The sequence below is a fragment of the Perca fluviatilis genome, chromosome 7 (genome assembly GCF_010015445.1).
Source record: "Perca fluviatilis chromosome 7, GENO_Pfluv_1.0, whole genome shotgun sequence".
In the NCBI taxonomy this organism is placed as follows: Eukaryota; Metazoa; Chordata; class Actinopteri; order Perciformes; family Percidae; genus Perca; species Perca fluviatilis.
Window position 1 is genome coordinate 4,223,764 of NC_053118.1, and position 21,915 is coordinate 4,245,678.

A 21,915-nucleotide genomic window follows, 5' to 3' on the forward strand; every position below is an offset into this window, starting at 1 on the left:
TTTTAGAGGCATTCTTTGGACATGTATGCAGCGCATTTGGAAAATGTGTCTCAATCGGGGTTTTAGCACAGCTTTATGGTTGCTGTACACAAACCAACCAGCCGACAGTTTGCAAGGCTGGAGACCCGATAAGAAGGAGAAACACAGCTACTTTTAAACATTATCAAAGACTTGGATATCAACAGGTTTTTGGATATGCGCACACATCGCTACGCCGACCTTTTCAAGAAGCTGGTTGAAGGAATGAAAGATTCACACGGTCCAACAAGTCCGCCGCCGCTGGTAAACTTAGAAAATATTGCACGGCTACATGTAAACGGGAATATTAGTGAAATATTCACTTTCATTAGCCATGTAAACAGCTTAGTCGGAATATCGTCTTTTCTCAGAATAAGGAAAAAAAAATCGGAATAATATGTGCATGTAAATGTTGTCATTGACTAGTCTGAGCCTGGTTGATCACAGTACTCCAGGGTCAGAAACCTCTCTACAGGTTTCACTTGGATGTGAGCAGAGAGACTCCTTCTGTTCCACCAGTCTTCACCAGAGATGTTTAATCCACAGGAGTGGGAATGAGAGGATTGAGAGGAATAGAAAGTACCCACAGAAAGGACTGATGACGACACCAGTGTTAGAGTTAATGAGGGACTCGACCCTGTGACCTGCAGGGTCATTAGGAGGGCTATGATGCCTTGTGGGGACAGATTACAGCCCTTATGTTACTGCTCCCCCACTTAGCACAACAGACTGTTGAACCTGAAAAGGCAGCAGTCGATGGACAGACTGATAGATATGCTGATTGATCGCTTTGGACAGCTAATCAGATAACATGATGGAAAGTTGCAAACACTTTTAGTAATTCTGTAACATTAGATCACTATATTTTTTTTATATAAAAACCTGTTTTTCCTGTTTATTTTTGTTCTGTAATGTAGAAATTCTAATGTAAACCCTCTGTCTCTTTTCATTCAGAAAAGTCCCCATACACAGCCTCACACTTTGCGCGCGTTTTTCTTGCCTGGATAAAAACCCTCCCTTTCACTCTTCCTGGAACCTCCCACCACAGGCCCCCACCCCTTCCAAACGTTTTTCTTTCTTGGAGGGACTTTAAGGAAGAATGTCATTCAACGCATTCAACCGCTCGCCCCCAAATCTCTGCTGCAAACATGTTCCCACTGATTCTCTCAAAGAATTAATTGCTCCAAATAATCTCACCATCTGGTTGTGGAGGTCCATACCTACGAGGCTGCTTGCATTGCGAAGGTTGGGGCCTATTCAGACTCCCGCAATGCTGCTGTGGTGCAGAGAGAGGGAGAGAGGTGGTGAGGCTTGCCAGGAGGCTGAAAAGAGGAGGGAATGACAAAGACCACCATCTGCTCCTTGTCTTTCTTGTCGGCGACCCCGGACGCCAGCAGAGACCCTGCATCTCTATGATCCAACTGCAGACCACTGACTGGAATGTTATTGAGAGAGAGAGGATGGGGAGAACGAGGAAGGCAGTAAGTGAGAAAGAAAGAAAGATAGAAAGAATGGAGTAGGACCCTACTTCTCCTATCAGCTTTCCTGCACTTTTGCATACCATTCAACTGTCAAATGTTCCACAAACTTTTGAATCTACAGAGAAAAACAGGTGTGTTTTCCCAAGCTAGTTTTAAGGTTAAATCGTTCCCGAGAAAAATGCACATTCACAAACATTATGATGCTGACAACTTGTGCCGCTGGGCATATAATATATAGCCTATATGTGAATTTGATATACATCCTTGCTGTTTTATTTTTTTTTTACTTCCGCAGTGACAGCACCCCTTTCATTAGTACTCTCCAGGGCGTGTGAACTTTTGCTTTTGACCGATGAGTTTCAGAGCTGTAATTTGATTGGTGCAACTGCAAAAATGGAATTTCACATAAATTCCATTGGTCACACCCACAGTCAGTAGAGCACCATGGATCGTGACTGCTCGTCTCCTAATTGGTCATGCCAACCCGTTCTCACTCACAACTCATAAAATACTGACGCTTGGTCATTGTCTCTCAGCGTTGGATACCAACGCAAAAATCACCTTTTAGTGTCTGTACGGGGCGCACCGGGCAGAGCAGCAGCTCCGCCACATCGCTGTAAGATGACGTAGTATTAACAGCGACAACAGTAGCGAGTAGTATGAAAGACCTAAAATCTGCGTAAGGATGTTGGTTGGGGTGGTGGATGCGCGTGTCACTGAAACATACATTTTGTAACCCCACCCACGGTCTTTTCCTAGACTTAACTGTCCCGTTCTCGTGCCGCATGTCAGTTAAAAGTACGTCCCGACCAAGCGTGTCTAAATATGATGTCAAAGGGCTGGGCGCGAGTCCTGAGATCGTTTAATAGTGACAATAGTCCCGACCCAGAGCGTCAAAAAGTGACGCCAAGAGTCCTGACCAAGTGCGTCTAAATGTGACGTTAAAGGCTAGACACAAGTCCCGAGAGCGTTAAATAGTGTTAGTCCCAGAACACTTTTTCCTTCAATATGTCCAAAAACATCCTCTTTTAAAAATGAAAAAAATCTACCTACAACAGTATTATTATATATCCTTCCAAAAACAGTGAATACAATTCTAAATTCTGTTCGACTTCAAACACATTTGTGTCACTGTAATTTAGTAATTACAGTTACATTAGACCACCTTGTGATGCTGGCCTTGCAAAAGCCCACCTGTGGTGGCAAGAGACGGCATTATGTTGTGCATGCCCTCCATAATGAGAACAGGGGGCCCATGCAGGTTGACCCCCCCCCACCCAACCCCTCCTCCGTCAATTCATTAACCCATCCTCTCTTCATCACTTTACATCCCTTTTTATCATCCCTTCATTCCAACACTCTACAGGAGACAATTTATCCTATTTACCCATTTAATCTCTGAATACATTTGAATAATTAATTTTTCATCACTTTTTGACCTTGAGCACAACAACGATCTCAATCATGTCTCTAAAAACTCTGTGTCGTTTGTCACACCTTTCCTACACTTTCTTCTGCCAGTTTTCTTTTCTTCTCTACTAATGTGTGCTTGGAAAAAATTATTTCTCTTCGTATATCTCCACACAGCGAACACAGCGACATATCTCCTTTTTTCCTATTCAATTAGGGCTCTTTACAAAAAAAAACAAGTGTGTGTGTGTGCGTTGAAGGGGGTGGAGGTTCAGATCCACTTGTGGTGTTGGAATGTGTTGTAGTATCTGGTGGAAACGATAGAAGCTGAATGAAGGTTTGGTGCCCTTTAGTGTGTGCAGTGTGGGCGGCTGCTGTTGCTGCCTTTCTTGTGTGTGTGTGTGTGTGTGTGTGTGTGTGTGTGTGTGTGTGTGTGTGTGTGTGTGTGTGTGTGTGTATTCTTTGTGCTCCAGGGTGTTTGTGCCCCTGGGAAAGTGTAACAGGTATGACTTCCAGTGCAGCGGCAGCAAGAGTGGCAGGGCTGAGAGGCTGGAGGCAGGCAGACAGGGTGCTCTGACATCCCTTTGGGTGCCCCTACCCAGCATGCATCCTGTCCATGAAATCAGCCCCTGACCACCAGCCTCTGGCTCCAGCGCCATTTCTAAGGAAAAAAATGCAAAGAATGTGGAAGCTAATTACTACATTAACATGACAAACGGGCAGATCACACACGTACAAAACTGGCTACGTTTCCATGCACATAATATTCAGTTTTTTGCCCTTCTTCTGAAAAAGACAATATTCCGACTAAGCTGTTTACATGGCTGAATGAAAGTAAATATTGTAGCCGTGCAAAATATTTAAATATGAAGTTTACCATCGGCGGCTGAATTGTTAGACCGTGTGAACACAGCGTCACACTTTCATTCCTTCAACCAGCTTCTTGAAAATGTCGGCGTAGCGATGTGTGCGAATATCCCAAAACCTGTTGATATCCAAGTCTTTGATAATGTTTAAAAGTTGCTGTGTTTCTCCTTCTTATCGGGTCTGCAGCCTTGCAAACTGTCGGCTGGTTGGTTTGTGTACAGCAACCATAGCAATGCACAAAGTTGACCATAAGCCGTAAACAGGCAAGAGGCCGTAAACTGTGGTAAAAACCCAGATTGAGACACATATTCTGAATGCGCTGTATACATGTCCAAAGAATGCCTCTAAAATCTGAATAATACCGGAATATCCCACGTGTCTTAATCGTAAAATGCTACATTTGGAAAAAGGCCTTTTTCGGAATATCCAACCAGAATATGCTGTTTACATGACCTGTATCAAATTCGGAATATTGTCACTTTTGGAATAATAGTGGAATATTGGTGTGCATATTCTCATTGAAAGTATAGTTCCATCACAGTGCTGTGGGGATCGAGAGGCAAATTTCCATCAGTGTACTCACTGTAAAAGCACAAGCAAACAACTACAATAGGTGTAGAGCTGAAATTATTAGTCAATTCATTAATTTGATCACCAGAAGATTCATTGTAAAGTACTTCACAGTTTCCAGCTTTTCAAATATAATAATTTGCTGCCTTTCTCTGTTTCATATTATCAGGAATTGTGTATATGTTCTGGACGTTTGGTTTGACAGAACAAGTTGTTTTAGACCTAGGGATCAAGGAACTTGGCATTTTTCACTTTGTTTTGACATTTTATCAACTAAACAAGTTATTGATTATTGTAAAAAACAACAACAATAATAATGAAAAGACGAACAATTGTCGATGACGAACAATTTCAGCAAAAGGTCCATTTAGCTTAGGGAATCCGCTGGTTGAGATTCTGCCGAATCCGAAACTGAATACCGAATCCTCCTCCCATCCTCAGTCCATTAACACAGTAGACACATTCATGAAGTAAACAACGGCCACAGCCTCTAAAATAGTTAAATGTAACAACTTCATGTTGAAATCACACACTCTTTTCACATTGTAGGAAAGCACATCGCTATCGGCAGATGAGTGACAATTTTTTGGGGCAAATTTTCGCTAACCAGTGTATGATGAAGGTATGTTGGGTGGGTTAAATTAGAAAGCTAACGAGTTAGCGTTAGCTAACGAGTAGCAGCCGGCCGTTCGGTCGTTCCGCTCCCACTGTAGGGAGACTCATTTGCCGAGAGAACGGCTGACAGCCCGGGAGAGGCGCTGTCTGGTTAGATTAGATAAGACTTTATTCATCGTACAATGGGGAAATTCACTCGTTACAGCAGCAGTTTTTCCACAACAAAAATAAACTAACAAACAACAGGCAAACAATAGACTTGTAAAAATACTGAAAGAATGTAAAGTGGCATTGTATAAAAAGTATTTTAAAGTAAAGTGAGGTGGCCATAGTGCGAAAAAAATTGTAATGTAGTGTAAGTAATTGACGTGAAATTAGATTGAATAATATGTAATTAAATAACGTAGCAAAAGTAATTAACCATAATATAAATGATATTGAAGTGTGACCATAATATAAATAATATTGAAAAAGTAAGTACTCGGAATGGAAAAATATAAATGCAGACCGTAACAATAAAGATATGCATAGAGCCATGATGAGTGGTGGGTAATTGAAACAGGAACAGAAAACGACAACATTATCGGGTGGTGCAGGTGTTGTAGAGTCTGACAGTGGCCGGGATGAAGGACCTGCGGTTCTTACGCCCTGGGTGTATCAGTCTGCTGCTGAAGGAGCTGCTCCGGGACCCCACAGTGTAGGGGGTGAGAGGTGTTGTCCATGATGGACGTCAGCTTGCCAACAACATTCTCTCCCCCACCTCCTCTATGGAGTCCAGAGGACAGTCCAGGACAGAGCTTGCTCTCCTGATCAGTCTATTGAGTCTGCTCCTGTCCCTGTCCGAGCTTCCCCCTCTCCAGCAGACCACAGCATGAAGGATGGCAGAGGCCACCACAGAGTCATAAAAAGTCCAGACAAGATTTTTGCTGTGACCGTCCTTCCTTTGCCGTACCTGAAGTTGCTGCATTTTGGCTGCTGTCCTTAGATTCCTTCATGCACAACTCGTATTGTTTTGGATGTTTCATACGCAAACGTTTTAACAGCTGCTAAGTTGTTTATTGCTTAGGGTCCTCACCACGAGACAAATCGGCATTGCAAATTGAATGCTTTCTTTTGACTGAAAGTACTGCCAAACAACAACTTTTTCTGCACTCAAGTTCCATTTTCCCTTTCTCACAGCCTACCGCATTGAATGCTCCACCTACGTAAACACCTTCCTGTAATCAATGGTGGCGTCATTACGTCGACCAGTGTAGCGTGCGTAGTGCAAGCGTAGGTTTTTTGTTCGATGGAAAAAAATTCAAAAAGCTCAATATTCGGCCAAATCTGAACCCGAATCCTGGATTCGGTGCATCCCTAATTTAGCTTTCTGGAGTTTTCAGGTGTATCATTTGATTTTCCTCAGCAAATGGAATTTGCCCAGTTATCTTTTCCAATGTTTGAATTGTTTTGTAACTCTCTGAAACCAATGATTTCACACACCTCACACAGCAATTGGCCAGGTGTGCAATGGTGAGAAAGTGGGCAAAATTTTATTCTCTTTTAAGCTCTTTTTTCTATTGTTCACACAGCTTCGTCAAACACTCTTGTAAATACAAACGAGCGTAACACCACCAATGCCTTTGAATGCCAAAAGTGGGCCCAATTATTGTGTCTTGCCTCCATCTATGATGACAGGCTTTTCAACCTGCCTTGTGTGTCTGCTCAGACTACCTATTAATACTTTTCGGACTATAAACACTATTCGGATGACACTTGGTAAGAACTACTTTGTTTCAAGCATACCACGGCCTTTAATCTCAGTTTCTGAGATTATTTTGTCAATTTCTGTTTCTGGGGTCAAGAATGAACTTTCACTCCCAAAAAGCCGTTCATCTGCACACATCTCCCACAACCTACTTGCATTCAAAAAATTCTAAATATCATTGGAGGCTTTACACAATCTATTTTATTTTTCAAGCCTAATGTGTAAAATGTTAAGACAGTTGGGGCGCCTTGGATAGCTCACCTGGTACAGCGTGCGCCCCATGTACAAAGGCTCAGTCCTTGTCGCAGAGGCCGCGGGTTAGACTCCGACCTGCGGCCCTTTGCTGCATGTCATTCCCCCTCTCTCTTTCACGTCTTCAGCTGTCCTATATAATAAAGGCCTTAAATGCCCCAAAAAAAATGTTAAGACAGTTTGAAGTACTTTGGAGAGTGTACAGCCTCTCAGCTTCTGCCACGGTCCTGTGTTTAATATCCCACCACGCTAGTAGTTAGTTTGGCAGAGAATCTACGCAGGAACCTAGAGATTTTCAAAAATGCACTTGGTCATGGAAAATTTCCTGCGTGGTCTTGAGTCCAAAACAGCTTTATTTGGATCGAGAAAAAGCACTGGAGCCTATCTGAATTAAAAGATGTGGCATAAGAAAGGCTTATTTTTTCAGAGGCAGGGCTCAAAGCATGCACCGTTAGTAGCCTGAGCTCCAGGCGGCTGCTGAAGTCGTGTTTGCAGTGCAGGGAGAGACGCCAGCACAGATGGTTTGGTACCAAAGGCAGCGGACTTTTTCTCATGCCTTTAAATGGGAGCACTCTCTTTCTTAGCTAATATTTAGCTCCTTCAAATGCTAATGGAGTGGCTTCGCTCTCCAAGGTTAGCATAACAACTATGGGAAAGCCTTCAGATCTCAGACATTTGTTTACCAGATGAAAGAGCCTGCACATCGTAAGAGCGGAGAGGGAGAGAGAGTCAGGCCTCTCAGCTCTATATCTCCTGAACTACCCCCAGTCAATTTCAAGTGACATGGCTGCACTATTTGTGCCATTTTCTAACAGTTAATTCCCCCCCAACACTTATTTTCCCCTCTGATGATTTTTGAGAGGAAACTGTTGTCATGCTTTAATGTGATGTCACATTGTGTGTGTTTTTATGTGTGTGGGAAGCGGGATTCTGTATCATAATAAATAAAGGCTGGGAGGATAGATAGATGCATGAATTGAATGGACTGTTGTCATCCTAAAAAGTTAGAAAAATAAATCAGCAATGCTTTGTATGTTTTTATATCATTTATTTATATCGCATCACAGATTATTTGGATAGGGGCAGGAAACTATGTGCTTAATTTTGTGTCATTTTTGTAATTTGAGCTTTTCTTACTCTTTTTAAAAACCTCTTAAAATAACTAAAGACGTGGGTTTTCAGTATAATCAAGAGAATTCAGGCTCTAGGATGTTTCTGTCTTTTTTTATTTAAAGAAAAACACAGTTTGGGCTATATCCTCAAGCTGCTTCGATTTAGTTTTTAGCTCCATTTGATCCTTTGTTAAGTGGAAGAAAAATGATTTACATCACCATGGAAACACCAATAGCGAGCACAAAATACTCTGAAAGACAACCAAAATGCCAGCTCCAGAACAAACAGCAGCTTTAGTTTTGATCAGAGCTCTAAAAATGTTGTCGACGTGTGCTAGTTCTATGACTTAAAAGACAGTTCTCCTTTGTGCAAGATAACCTGAATCATAAATTATGAATCAAAAGGGGAAAAAAGATAGAATGGCCCATAAAAAGGTCCACAATAAGCAGCGCCATTTCCCCCGCTAAGCAGTTTCAGAGGCAAACAACTCATATTATACTTCAAAACTGTAATAAAGCACTATCTTTCCAGCATCTCTGTAATGCATTATTCACTTCCAGTTGCCAAGAGGAGACTCTAGAGGATGGTTAAGAACCCACTACAATATTTATGTGGTATGCTGCAGTGCTGCCACACACACACACACACACACACACACACACACACACACACACACACACACACACACACACACACACACACACACACACACACACACTCTTTGTATAAAACCCTATCATAACCCTAAGTCTTAACTGCCAAGAATCCATATGGACCTACCTTTATCTCTGTGGATTAACATCATAAAACCCCTAACTCATAGCCGACACTGTTAGCATGTTGGTTTTTTTTGTTCTCGATGTGGACACCATTTGGTAATAACAGAATGTTTTATGTCTTATTATTCCCTTTTATATCTCACTATCACTTTCTTCCTGGCGTTGGCCCACATACTGTAGATTGTTTATGTCTGTTTCGGGATCCAGGCCAACCATGACTTTTTTCACTTGGGATTTCTATACTAGGAGCACTCTCAGTGATGATCTATTTGAAAATGGGAGATAAAAAATCACATTCCTTAGAGATGCTAAATATATTTCTGAAGAGGCTCGGCAAGCATGTTTGATTTAGGAGCGCAGCCCTGTAGCCTATGTAGTGCATCAAACTCCTCAAAGATTTTTAACTTTACAGATCATTAACGATAATGATGTATGCTGTATGGTAATGATGTAGACATTGCAGGCCATCACATCATCATGATGTCTGCCGTACTTGTAGAAAGCTCAGGATCCTATAAGTGACATAACATTACAGTAAAGGTTGTTTTTTTTTTTCCTGAGAAAGACATCACTGAAAACAGGTGTTTAGAACAGCAACGAAATGGGGTGGATTTAGTATTACAGTAACATAACTGTGTCCATGGTCGGACCCGGTACGTGGCAATTGGCCACATCTGGACACATCTGGTCTGACGCCATTTCTGGTCTTTTCACAGTGATTTTAGGAGCGATCGCCCCAATAATGCAAAAATAAGTAATTTATACACATCTAAGAATCTACATGTGAATTTTCATATACTATATTTCATGTACATGGGCATTTACATGTCTAATTAGTGTACAAAGTTGATTAAGCTGTAAGATTGCTTTTGCGACACTCGGGCGGCATTATAACGTCACATTCAAAGTGGAAATTTAGGGGCTTTTAGTGCATAATTTGGAGTTGTTGAAGCATGCCGTTTATTGTGAAGAACAGAAGTACTCTCCCAGATGTGTTGACAGCATTGATGTTAATTTGGGCGTCTTGTTAATATGATTAATTCCCCTGAAAAACCAGCAGCAGCCAGTGAGCTTTTACAGCGGGGAGATAGGGGTGTCCGAGTATGGCTAAGGGCAGAGCACCGCTAATTCACCGGTATTAGCTTCCTATTTTTTTCCTTGTAAAGACATAGCTAAAGTAAAAGGTTAAAATGATATTGTGTTAGAAAGGTAAAGATACACTTTAGTTTTACACCATTTAAGGTGCTGTAGGTAGGATTGGGAAGATCCAGGACTTAGCCAAAAAATTTGAACATCAACAACTTCTCAGTCCCTCCCCCACAAGGGAGAATGAATGTGTGTGAATGAGCAGTGATTGACATGCAGTTTTTTTAATCTTTTATCAATAATAAAGCAAAATGTAAAAAGTATGAAAAGCAAAGGCAGAAATCCCCATGTGAACTGAAATGATCCTGTTAGGACCCTGCACAATCTTAGCCTCGTGAGACTGTCCTAATCTCGCAAGCTCCAGTTTTCTACTCGCAGATCAGTCTGGCATGTTGATATAGAGAAAATCTGGAGCCAAACGACCCACCAATCAACGTTGGTTTTGAGGCGGGTTTAGGTGTGACGGCAGCTTCCACGGATGAGATGAGAGTAGCTATCGCGCAAGTTTTATCCGAATTAGAAAGTTTTCCTTCATTGAAAGAAGAGCAAAAAACGGCACTGGAGGCTTTTCTCGGAGGAAAAGATGTTTTTGCTCTTCTCCCGACTGGTTTCGGCAAGAGTTTGATCTGATTGGTTGATTTGGCCCGTCTATCACCAACATAGGTAGTGATAGACGGATGGTTTATCTAATCAGCTAACCAGTATTTTCACGCACATCACTGTTGAGCTAATTATGAATATTAATGATTGATTGATTGATTTGGGATGACTGATTGGACCGGATCTGTCCCATTCTGGGTCACCTGGTGTTGACAGTCAGCAAATAAAGTCATATTTGTGGGATATGTGAAAACATTTTCTAAAACATTTTAGTGACTGACACAACTACATGATGGCAGGTTCTTGAGAAAGCTGCAAGCAGCAATACCACAGGCCAAGCAATCAGCCCGTTCCAAACAAGTATGTTTTGAACAGGCACTGTACTAGTCTAAGTAAAATACAAGGGGTCTCTGTCTGTGCTTCGATTTTCTCAGAACCATTCATCCGATTGACTTCACACTTGGCGGGTGTATTGCTGAGGACCAAAGAAATTGCAATGTTGAGTGCTAGCACTTGAGGTCTACGGTACATATTTATAAGTAGTGTGTTATGTACACACTGTGTGGTGTATCAAAAGGGAACTCTTATTAACACTTAGTTACGCTGCCAAACGGCATGCTGGGTACAGCTCGCTCTCCGTTCAAGAACAGATATACCAAACTCAAACATTTCAAGTATCATAATCGTACTCTGTAAAATGACCTCAGGATGATGTTTTTTACGTGGAACATTTGAACCCCTCTACAGAAAACATCACATACGATATTAAATGAAGTTAACTGTTCACACAATACAGTGACGTGAGTTATTTAAATCAGCTGATACATGGATAAACCTCATTAGCTCTTACCAGCGTATCACCTTGTGTACTTCATCCACAGCAATCCCCACCAATCGGTCCTGAAAAGTCCCAGCAACACACAGAGAGAGTCAGGCAATAATCCTGGAAATGTACTTCCGTTGATCCAGACTAAAGGTGCATCAACCAGTGATGACATGTCTTAAGATACATGGGACAACATTACCTACACATAGCACCTGTCCCTCCACCACGGCTACGCAAGGAAACACTGTCCAGGGAGACAAAATTAGACAAATCCATTCCAAAAAACTCCTGAAGATACCCATTTGATTTTGGCTAACTGAGACTGTTAAAGCATCACATTATGAAAAGAAGCAATGATTACAGCAGCCAATAACTCTTTCAGACTACATATGGCATGTATTTGGGAGTTGAGACTGTGTAAAAATGCATAGAAGTGTGTTGAACAATCATGAGATCACTACGTAATTACAGGTTTTTTCGATTGCTAAACGACAGTGGGCACAACTGGAGTAAGATGTGCAAAACTCTAACTACAGTCTGCATTACCAACAGTCACCTGAACTAAACAGTTCACATCCCCTGCAAAAGTTATTCCAAGCAACACAACTCTTCACACACATCTCAAAACAGGCTGAGTGCAGCCAAACACTCAGAACAATCCTCACTGAGAGAACACACACTGTCACTCAGAACACACTGAGATTAAAAACACTAGCGTCAAACACCAATACAGAAAATACAAACTTTCCATCTTTACAGTTTAAATAATTGAAGTGACTTCATACTACTCAATAGTTTCTTTAAAGAAAAAAAGATATAGATTTTATGTAATATACCATTTTTTTACGTAAGGTAAACAAGAAGGAATGCAAATCAGCAGTGTGCTTCAATATAGTATTTTGTCTCTAGTAATTTATGGAATTACTGGAAAAAAAAAACTAAAGGTATATAACAGTAACAAAGAATAGTGTGACTAATCCTGCCTCTCTCCAGCATCATCACATTGGATGCATAATTTAATACAAATATATATACAATAAATATATAAATACAAATTAATGTGGTGTTTCCATTGCTTTCACCTCCATTACTTTCTGAAAAACAGTAAGAACACAGTTTTATTACAGTTTTTTTCGATTGCTAAACGACAGTCGGCACAACTGGAGTCACATGTGCAAAACTCTAACTACAGTCTGCACAGCAGCAGTTCATGTGGACCAAACTCTAGTTCGTTTTTCATTGCTTGAAGACAGTTTTCAAAACTCTACACACTTATCCCATGCCTTTACCACAACGTGCACAACACTGTAGATTTACAGCACTTTGTTAAAATGCTAACACACTGCTGTCAAAACTGTAAACCACACATTCAAAACAGAACAGATTTCAGTCTGGTGCCTATCAAACACTGCTGATTTCAATTTTAGCTGAAAGCCTAAGAAGGTGTCTTGTTTTAGACTAGTTAGTGAACATATATGGTATTTACAGAGAAAGCTCAGAAAGCCTTTTTTTGTATACAAACACCAAATAAGAATGAAACAAACACTGTACCGTTTGAGAGATACAGGTAAAAGAGCAGAGATACCAATATGTCCAGGTAAGATGTCTAAGGTTATGTACACAGCTATAAATAAAAAGTGAAAAACACTATATCTTTACAATAGTAAAACTGCATTCTTACTGTTTTTCAGAAAGTAATGGAGGTGAAAGCAATAGAAACACCACATTCATTTTTATTTAGAGATGATGCAGCCATCCAATGTGATGAAGAAAACTTGCCACATGATGCTGGAGTGAGGCAGGATTAGTCACACTATTCTTGTACTGATGCATTATGTTACCTAGTTTTTTTCCCCAGTAATTCCATAAATTACTAGAGACAAAATACTTTGTATTGTATTGAAGAAAACTGCTGATTTTCATTCCTTCTTGTTTACCTTATGGAAAAAATCAGTAGGCTATACAATCTATATTTTTTTCCTTAAATAAACTGTTGAGTAGTGTCAAGTCACTCAAATTGTTCAAACTGTAAAGATGAAAAAGTTTGTAATTTCTGTATGGGTGTTTTACGCCAGTGTTTTACCCCTGGTGTGTTCTGAGTGACAGTGTGTTGTCTCAGTGAGGATTGTGCATAGTGTTTGGCTGCACTGAGCCTGTTTTGAGACATGTGTTAAGAGTTGTGTTGCTTTGAATGAGTTTTGCAGCTGATGTGAACTGTTTAGCTCAGGTGACTGTTGGTAGTGCAGACTGTAGTTTGAGTTTTGCACATGTGACTCCAGTTGTGCCCACTGTCGTTTAGCAATCGGAAAAAACTGTATTGTAAAGATATAGTGTTTTTCACTTTTTTTTTTATAGCTGTGTATATAACCACAAACATCTTACCTGGACATATTGGTATCTTTTTTCTTTTACCTGTTCACTGTTTCTGTCAAACGGTACAGTGTATAAATGTTTCATTCTTATTTGATGTGTGTATACAAAAAAAGGCTTTCTGAGCTTTCTCTATTTAAATACTGTTCACTAACTAGTCTACAACAAGACACCTGCTTAGGCTTTCAGCTAAAATTGCAATCATCAGTGTTTGAAATGCACTAGGCTGAAATCCGTACTGTTTTGAATGCGTGGTTAACGTGGTTAGTTTTGACAGCAGTGTGTTAGCATTTGAACAAAGTGCTGTAAATCCACAGTGTTGTGCACGTTGTGGTTTTGAAAACTGTGTTCAAGCAATGAAAACCTAACTAGAGTTTGGTCCACATGAACTGCTGCTGTGCAGACTGGAGTTAGAGTTTTGCCCGTGGCTTCAGTTGTGCCCACTGTCGTTTAGCAATCGAAAAAAAACTGTAATAGGTGATTCGTTCTATCGCATCACCTTTTGAAGGGTGAGGCATTAATGATGAAGTTTTATTCCATGTTGTTTCCATGCAGTCTCCTTTCATAACCGCATAGTCCACACTCACAATCTAACAATGGGATCAGCTCTCTACACTCTTCACATCCTGATAAATAGAAGCTCTTAGTCACTCAGTCCAGATTGCGTGGCCTGATATTTTGTAGTCAGGGAGGCTATTGTGGCTATTTCAGCTTGTTTGAGGTCAGGACATTCAAGGAGCTGTCTGCTCATGGATGGTAGAGTGAATGAATAAGAGAGAGTGAATGCGGCAGAGATAGAGTGTGTGTATGTGTGTGTGTGTGTGTGTGTGTGTGTGTGTGTGTGTGTGGGGGAGATATATAGATAGAGAGAGAGCACACACTTTCAGCCACGGACAGAGAGCGGGCGATAGGGCTCTTTGTGCTGATGTGTTTAGTGACCTTGCGCTCTCAGTGATGGGCCTCTATCTCCACTCACACAATAGAACAGCAAAATAGGATTCTTAGATACATCAGCACACAGTGAAGCCAGAGACTGGATCTCACTGCAGTGTGTGCATGTGTGATAGAGGAAATAGCAGAAATAGAGAAAAAGGAATGCCATCTATCACAAGGCTGAGAGGCCTTGGCAGAGCCTCGGGGTGCTTATTATTTTTCACAGTGTGTGGGCGAGCTGCAGCACATAGCCTGGTCAGACAGCACATAGATTTACAGCCAAGGTGCTCCAGTCAGGGTGCAAACCAACTGAAGTAGACAATACTTTATTTTATTTTTAGTTTATTCCAAAACTAGCCATATAGATAGGCCTTTACTATGAGACTAACTCAGATTTTCCACTGTGCTGCGTTCTGGCTGAGCCATGGTTTTGTTCCGTCCTCCAACACGTGCCATAGCACAACAGGAGCATCTCAGAAGTACAGCGTCTTGCTGCCCGACTCGCAGATTATATTGTCTCTACAAGTACTTTCTAGAACAATCACGTTTTTATTAATTGAATTGAATTCAATTTTATTTATAGTATCAAATCATAACAAGAGTTATCTCAAGACACTTTATAGATACGGCAGCGATTGCTCGCGGGGGACGTCCCCGGTGGAAAATAGGAGTAAGTCCGAAAAAGATTTTACCAATGAGTTTTCAAGCTATATGACGCTTATCTGTTCAGTTGTGAAAAATAATCCAGGTACAATGTACAGCAGTCGTATACAACTGATACCAAGAAAATCTCCCAATCTTGAGATCAGGCCAAACGTGCAGTAAAACCTTACAAAACGTTTTTAAAATATCTTGCAATGGTCCAAAGGTCAGAAATATTATATTTGTTTTAATTGAGGCAGACTATCTTTAAAGTGTGTGTGTGTGTGTGTGTGTGTGTGTGTGTGTGTGTGTGTGTGTGTGTGTGTGTGTGTGTGTGTGTGTGTGTGTTAAAGAGTTAAGACCAGTTTTAAGGCCTCTGTGAATGGCACTGTACAATTTTAACGAATGAAACTTGTGAATCAATAGTTTCTGACGTGTTAAATTCACTTCAAATGTCTATATGTGTCTCAGACTGTACTGTTAAAGGTGCAGTAGGTAAGATTTATAAAACTTAACTTTCTGTCATATTTGCTGAAACTGACCCTGTGTTCTAGTAGAACTACATGAAGCAGGTCATTAAAAAAACAAAATCTGCCTCCTCTGGCACCACCTACAGCATGTAAAATCCACCGCTCCCTGTTCAGATGCACCAATCACGGCCAGAGGGGGTGTCTAACTGTGTGTCAATCACTGCTCATGCACACGCATTCATTCAATGTCGATGTTCAACTTTTTTGGCTAAGTCTTGGATCTTCACAATCCTACCTACAGCACCTTTCAGTCCCTCCAGAAAAATGTGATTATGATTATCGCATAATTCAGTGCATAATCAGCCAAAGTCCGCATATTTATGCGGGGGCCGCATTTTTTCAAATATGCCGCACTTTCGCCGCATAAATTGCCGATTTCCACGCAAAATATGTGGGGCTTGCATGATTTCATAATCCCTGCATTTTCGTTGCAAAAAAGTCACATATATCTTAGCAGAAAGTTGAAAAATGTTGCGTTTACTTCACACAAGAGCAGCCATTTTCCCCTGTTACCATGGGAACGTTATGAAGTGACGTAATTACGCGACGTGAACATCATCGAAAAGCAGGGTGTTGGGGGAATCACTTTTTTTTCTCTTTTTCATCAAACCGCAGTTTTTGCAAGTTCCCGCAATTTGAGGGCATAAAATTGCATGAATATCCCGCATATCCCATCGCATTTTTTAAGAAAACTTGCCGCATAATCAATGATTTTTGCCCGCAACAATCACAAAAAAACTTTTTCTGGAAGGACTGACCTTTAAGCGGTGGAAGATTAATTTACTTAAGCAAAAGCAGCAATACTGAGACTGTCCTCACCAGAGGTTTTAGCAAGTGCCCCAAAACGACATATGTTTACGTTCAAGTGACAAAGCGGCTGAAGGAATTATGACAGGAGCAAAGGAGGAGGTAAGGTCAGGGCGGATGGAAGGTCAACAAAACGTACACAGGAGACTGCTGGTCGTTTCCTGTGTCCTGTTGACAGTCCATGTTGTCACATCATAAATCAAACATTCCAACAGTGAGTTGTAACAGGTTTGGAAGGCTCAGATAAATTATGTAATCTTGCTAAAAGATTACATGAAAGTCTGCTTCCTGACAGGTGGAGTGCACGGGAGTGTGTGTGCAGTATTGAATCGCCACGTTTGGCGATTCAACTTTGCTGTGCAGTCGAGAGAGGAGAGCAAAATGCCGAAACAGTCAAAAACAGAGACTAAGCAGCAGGTAGATTTGGTGACGGACGAGGAGTACGTTAGCCTCAGTCGAGTCAGGGGGCTAATGGATCAACAAAAGGATATGTTCAAGGAACTACTCCAACAACAACAGGAGAACTTTAAAGGATTCATAAAAATGATTGTGGAAACTACAAACACCCGAACGGATGCAATATTAAAGGACATTCAAGAACTTAAAACAAGCCTACAGTTCACACAAGGTGAGGTGGACAATCTGAAGGAAGAGAATACAAAATTGTCCAAACAAAGTGATATATTGCAATCTGACGTCTATAAAGTTTGCGACAGTTTGCTCACCATCACCGATAAACTGGAGTACCTGGAGGGGCAGAGCCGCAGAAACAACTTAGTATTCGAGGGAGTGATGGAATCGGCGGGGGAGACCTGGGCCGACGCGGAGGAAAAAGTGAAACTTCTGTTGACGGAGAAGCTCCAGCTGCAGCACACGGTGGAGGTGGAACGGGTGCACCGTATAGGGAAACCCGACGGCGGGAGGGACCGGCCGAGACCCATCATTGTCATGCTACGGCGCTGGAAGGATCGTGAAACTATTTTACAGTGCGCAAAACGTCTCAAAGGAAGCAAAATTTACATAAATGAGGACTATACGGACAGAGTTAAAAGGAAGCGAAGAGAATTGATGCCAGAGTTGAGAGCCGCAAGAGAAAGGGGCGATATTGCCTTCTTGCGTTATGACAAGCTAATAGTTCATCCGCGCACCAGCACACCAAACCCAGTGTAAACATCAGGATATTCGGCATAATTCTGGTATGTTGAATCACTTCTTTTCACATGGCCACTAACAAATCTACTACAGGAACTTTGGACTTTGAACTCTCTTTAAGGAAAATTAAGGAATCAAACAATATGGATTTTGCATACTCACAATATGATTTACAGAACACTGAGATTGACATCGACCCTGAAAATAACTTCTTTACGAGATCTGTTAATGACTGTCAATATTATACAGAGGATCTATTACAATGGAAATTTCAAAAATGTTAATACATTCTCAGTAATCCACTTCAATAGTAGAAGCCTTTATGTAAACTTTGACAACATTAAGAGCTACTTAAAATCGTTTCTAAATCCATTCAGTGTGATTCTAATAACAGAAACATGGATACATAATGAGAGAGAAATGGATTTTAGTATTGAAGGTTATGAGTTTATAAGTCAGAACAGAATGAATAAGTATGGTGGGGGCGTAGCAATGTTTGTAGACTTAAAATATGGTTATAAAATGATTGAAAATATGACTATGGTGGTGGATGATATACTTGAATGTCTCACTATTGAAATTGTAAGGACAAAAAAGAAAAATATAATTGTAAGTTGTATTTATAGAACACCAGGGTCCAACATAGATGTGTTTAATAATTGGATGGAGGAGCACTTTTCACACTCAAATCAGAAACTCATGTTTGTTGGGGGTGATCTTAACATTGATCTGCTAAACCCAAATAAAACGAATTTATTAATACTCTATTTAGTATAGGTTTGTTTCCTCTAATAACTAAACCCAGTAGAATTACAAACCATAGTGCTACATTAATTGATCATATTTTTTCCAATGAAATAGAAAGTAATACAGTCAGCAGATTAATGATAAATGATATCACTGATCACCTCCCAGTTTTTGTTTTTGTATTAAATAAAAATGAATATCAAAAAAATGAAGAGGATTTCATGCATTGGTTTAGTAGGGTAAAAACAGAGAAAACTATTGATGTATTTAAAAAGGATTTATTAATGCAAGATTGGAGTATCATATATAGACAGAATGACTCTAACAAGGCATATGATGAGTTTGTGCGAGTATTTCAAAAAGTTTATGATAACAACTGCCCAATAAAAAAATGTTGTAAAAAAAGAAAGTACAAAGAAAACAAATGGATGTCTAAGGGATTACTGAATGCTTGCAAGAAAAAAAATTTACTTTACAAAAAATTTATAAAAGATAGAACAAAAGAAGCGGAGGATAAATATAAAAATTATAAAAATATGTAAACAGGATTATTACAACAAATGGTTAGATAGCAATAAGAATAATAGTAAAGGTTTATTGAATATTTTAAATAGTTTAATTAGAAATAAACCTAGAAGGATCAATTACCCACAATACTTCAGAGATGAAGACAAAACTATAAATAATAGGAAGACTATAGTCAACACATTTAACAAATTCTTTGTAGATGTTGGCCCGAACCTTGCTGCAAATATTGCAACTGTTGGAAGCTATAAGTGCAAGTTAATAGACACAAATCCGAATACGTTGTTTCTTAAACCTGTGGAGGAAAACGAGATATTGGACATTGTTAGAGGGTGTAAAAGTAAAACCTCGACAGATTATTATGATATGGATATGAAGACCTTAAAATGTGTTATTGAAAGTATCTGTAAGCCGTTAACATTCATTTGCAACTTATCATTGCAAACTGGCCAATTTCCTGATAGTATGAAAGTAGCTAAAGTGATTCCTCTGTTTAAGGCAGGAGATAAGCATCTCTTTACTAACTATAGACCTGTTTCCTTTTTACCACAATTTTCAAAAATCTTAGAGAAGGTTTTCTCTTCTAGACTTGATAGCTTTATTGAAAGAAATAAATTACTCGTAGATAACCAGTACGGTTTTAGGAATAATTGTTCAACTTCACATGCACTCTTTGATATAATTGATGAAATGAATAATGCTGTAGACAACAAGAAATTTGCAATAGGGTTATTTATTGTCCTAAGTAAGGCATTTGACACAATAAATTATGATATTTTAATTAATAAGCTAGAACGGTATGGGATTAGAGGGGTAGCACTACAGTGGGTTACTAGTTATTTAAAAAACAGAAAACAATATGTGACAATAGGAGATTATCAGTCAAGTTATCAAGAAATGGTGTGTGGCTTACCTCAAGGTTCCATTTTGGGTCCAAAATTGTTTAACATGTATATAAACGATATTTGTAAAACATCTCAAATACTTAGATTTATTTTGTTTGCAGACGATACAAATATTTTGGCATTTGGAAACGATTTACAACAACTGTGTCAAATTGTAAGCTTGGAACTCAAACGTGTTAATAAGTGGTTCAAACAAAATAAATTATCATTAAATCTGAGTAAAAGCAAAATGATGATATTTGGAAACGGTAATTCCAATGCTCAGGAAGCAATTGCGATAGAGGGTGTTGTTATAGTATAGAGCTGGTGCATGAAATCAAATTTCTAGGAGTTATCATAGATGATAAAATTACTTGGCACTCTCATATTAAATACTTAATCACTAAAATATCAAGAAGCATTGCAGTAATTGCAAAAGTAAAGCATATTTTAAACATCAAAGCTCTACATACTTTATACTGTTCTCTAATCTTGCCCTATTTACATTATTGTTCTGTGGTATGGGGTAGTACTTATAAAAGCACATTAAAACCAATAGTAATGGAGCAAAAAAGAGCTATCCGACTAATTCATAAAGTTGGGTTTTTGGACCACACAAACTCATTATTTTTAAAATCTAAGATCATGAAGTTTTATGACATTGTTGAGTTCCAATCGATACAGATGCTATATAAAGCAAGGCACAAATTGTTACCAAGCCAAATACAAGGAAGGTTCCAAGAACGTACTGGTGGTTATGAATTACGTGATGATTTAAACTTTAGGATGCAGAAACATAGTACAACTTTGAAAAGTTTTAGCCTAACAGTTAATGGGGTGCATTTGTGGAATAAGTTGGAGATGGAGATGAAACAATGTCCAAATATCAAGATCAGAAAACACTTGTGAAAGTGAAATACCAGTATCAAGTACCCCTTGAATCTGCATAGTAACCAGTAACTATAGTTGTGACAGCCCTATAAAATGTGTTTATGTGCTACTAATGACGCTGCTAATTTGAATTGCTAAATGTGTTTAGGAGAAAATGTTGTTGATGTGTGGATTATGATTATGATCGCTGGCAACATTTGTGAGACTTATCTATACCCCCTGTATCCTTGGTTGACAGTTATGTATTACTGCCAAACACAACAGTTAAAATATTTATCTAGGCATCCAATCAGAGGCCTATTTTATGTGTAATGGAATGCAATAATCTGTATTTGGTGATGTACATTCTATATATCAGGAAATATGTGTTGATCATGCCCTTTTCTTTTATATTTGCTGGCACAAGAGTACAACAAGAAAATCAAGAACTTTCAGAACACCTATTTTGTAAGAAAATGACAAACAAGGATGAAAATAAAGAATGATTTGCCTAAAGATTAAAACACAACAACACAACATGAATTAATTCTCTTTTCCCTGCAATTTTTGTCAAATACAAGCAGCGCAACCCCATCCAACCCCCTCTCCTCTCCTCCCTCTGCGCTTCTTCTTCCTTCCATCATCTGTCCGTTTAGTCGTGATGCGATAAGACAGGTATGGCTACTCCCACGCCGGATACATCTTGATACATGGCTGGCTCTGTGGCGCGTAAACCCCAAGGTCTTTGTGCTCCTCACGTTGCGCAGATCAATCTCCTAGGCAGGTTCCCAGGAGGGACACAAAGCCTTACAGCTGAGACACTACTGTCCCTCAGCAGCAGAGAGAGAGAGAGAGAGAGACACAGGGGCAGCGCAAGAACGACTAGGAAGGAGAGGAGGGAGGGGGTAAATTGGGGGGGGGTTAGGGATTAAGTCTTTTCTTCCAGGATAAGGACCTGTCTCTGAGAGAAAGACAGAAAGAGGCTCTCTTGGAGGAGGAGAGGGTTTGATCTCTCGGTCTCCCCCTCCTCT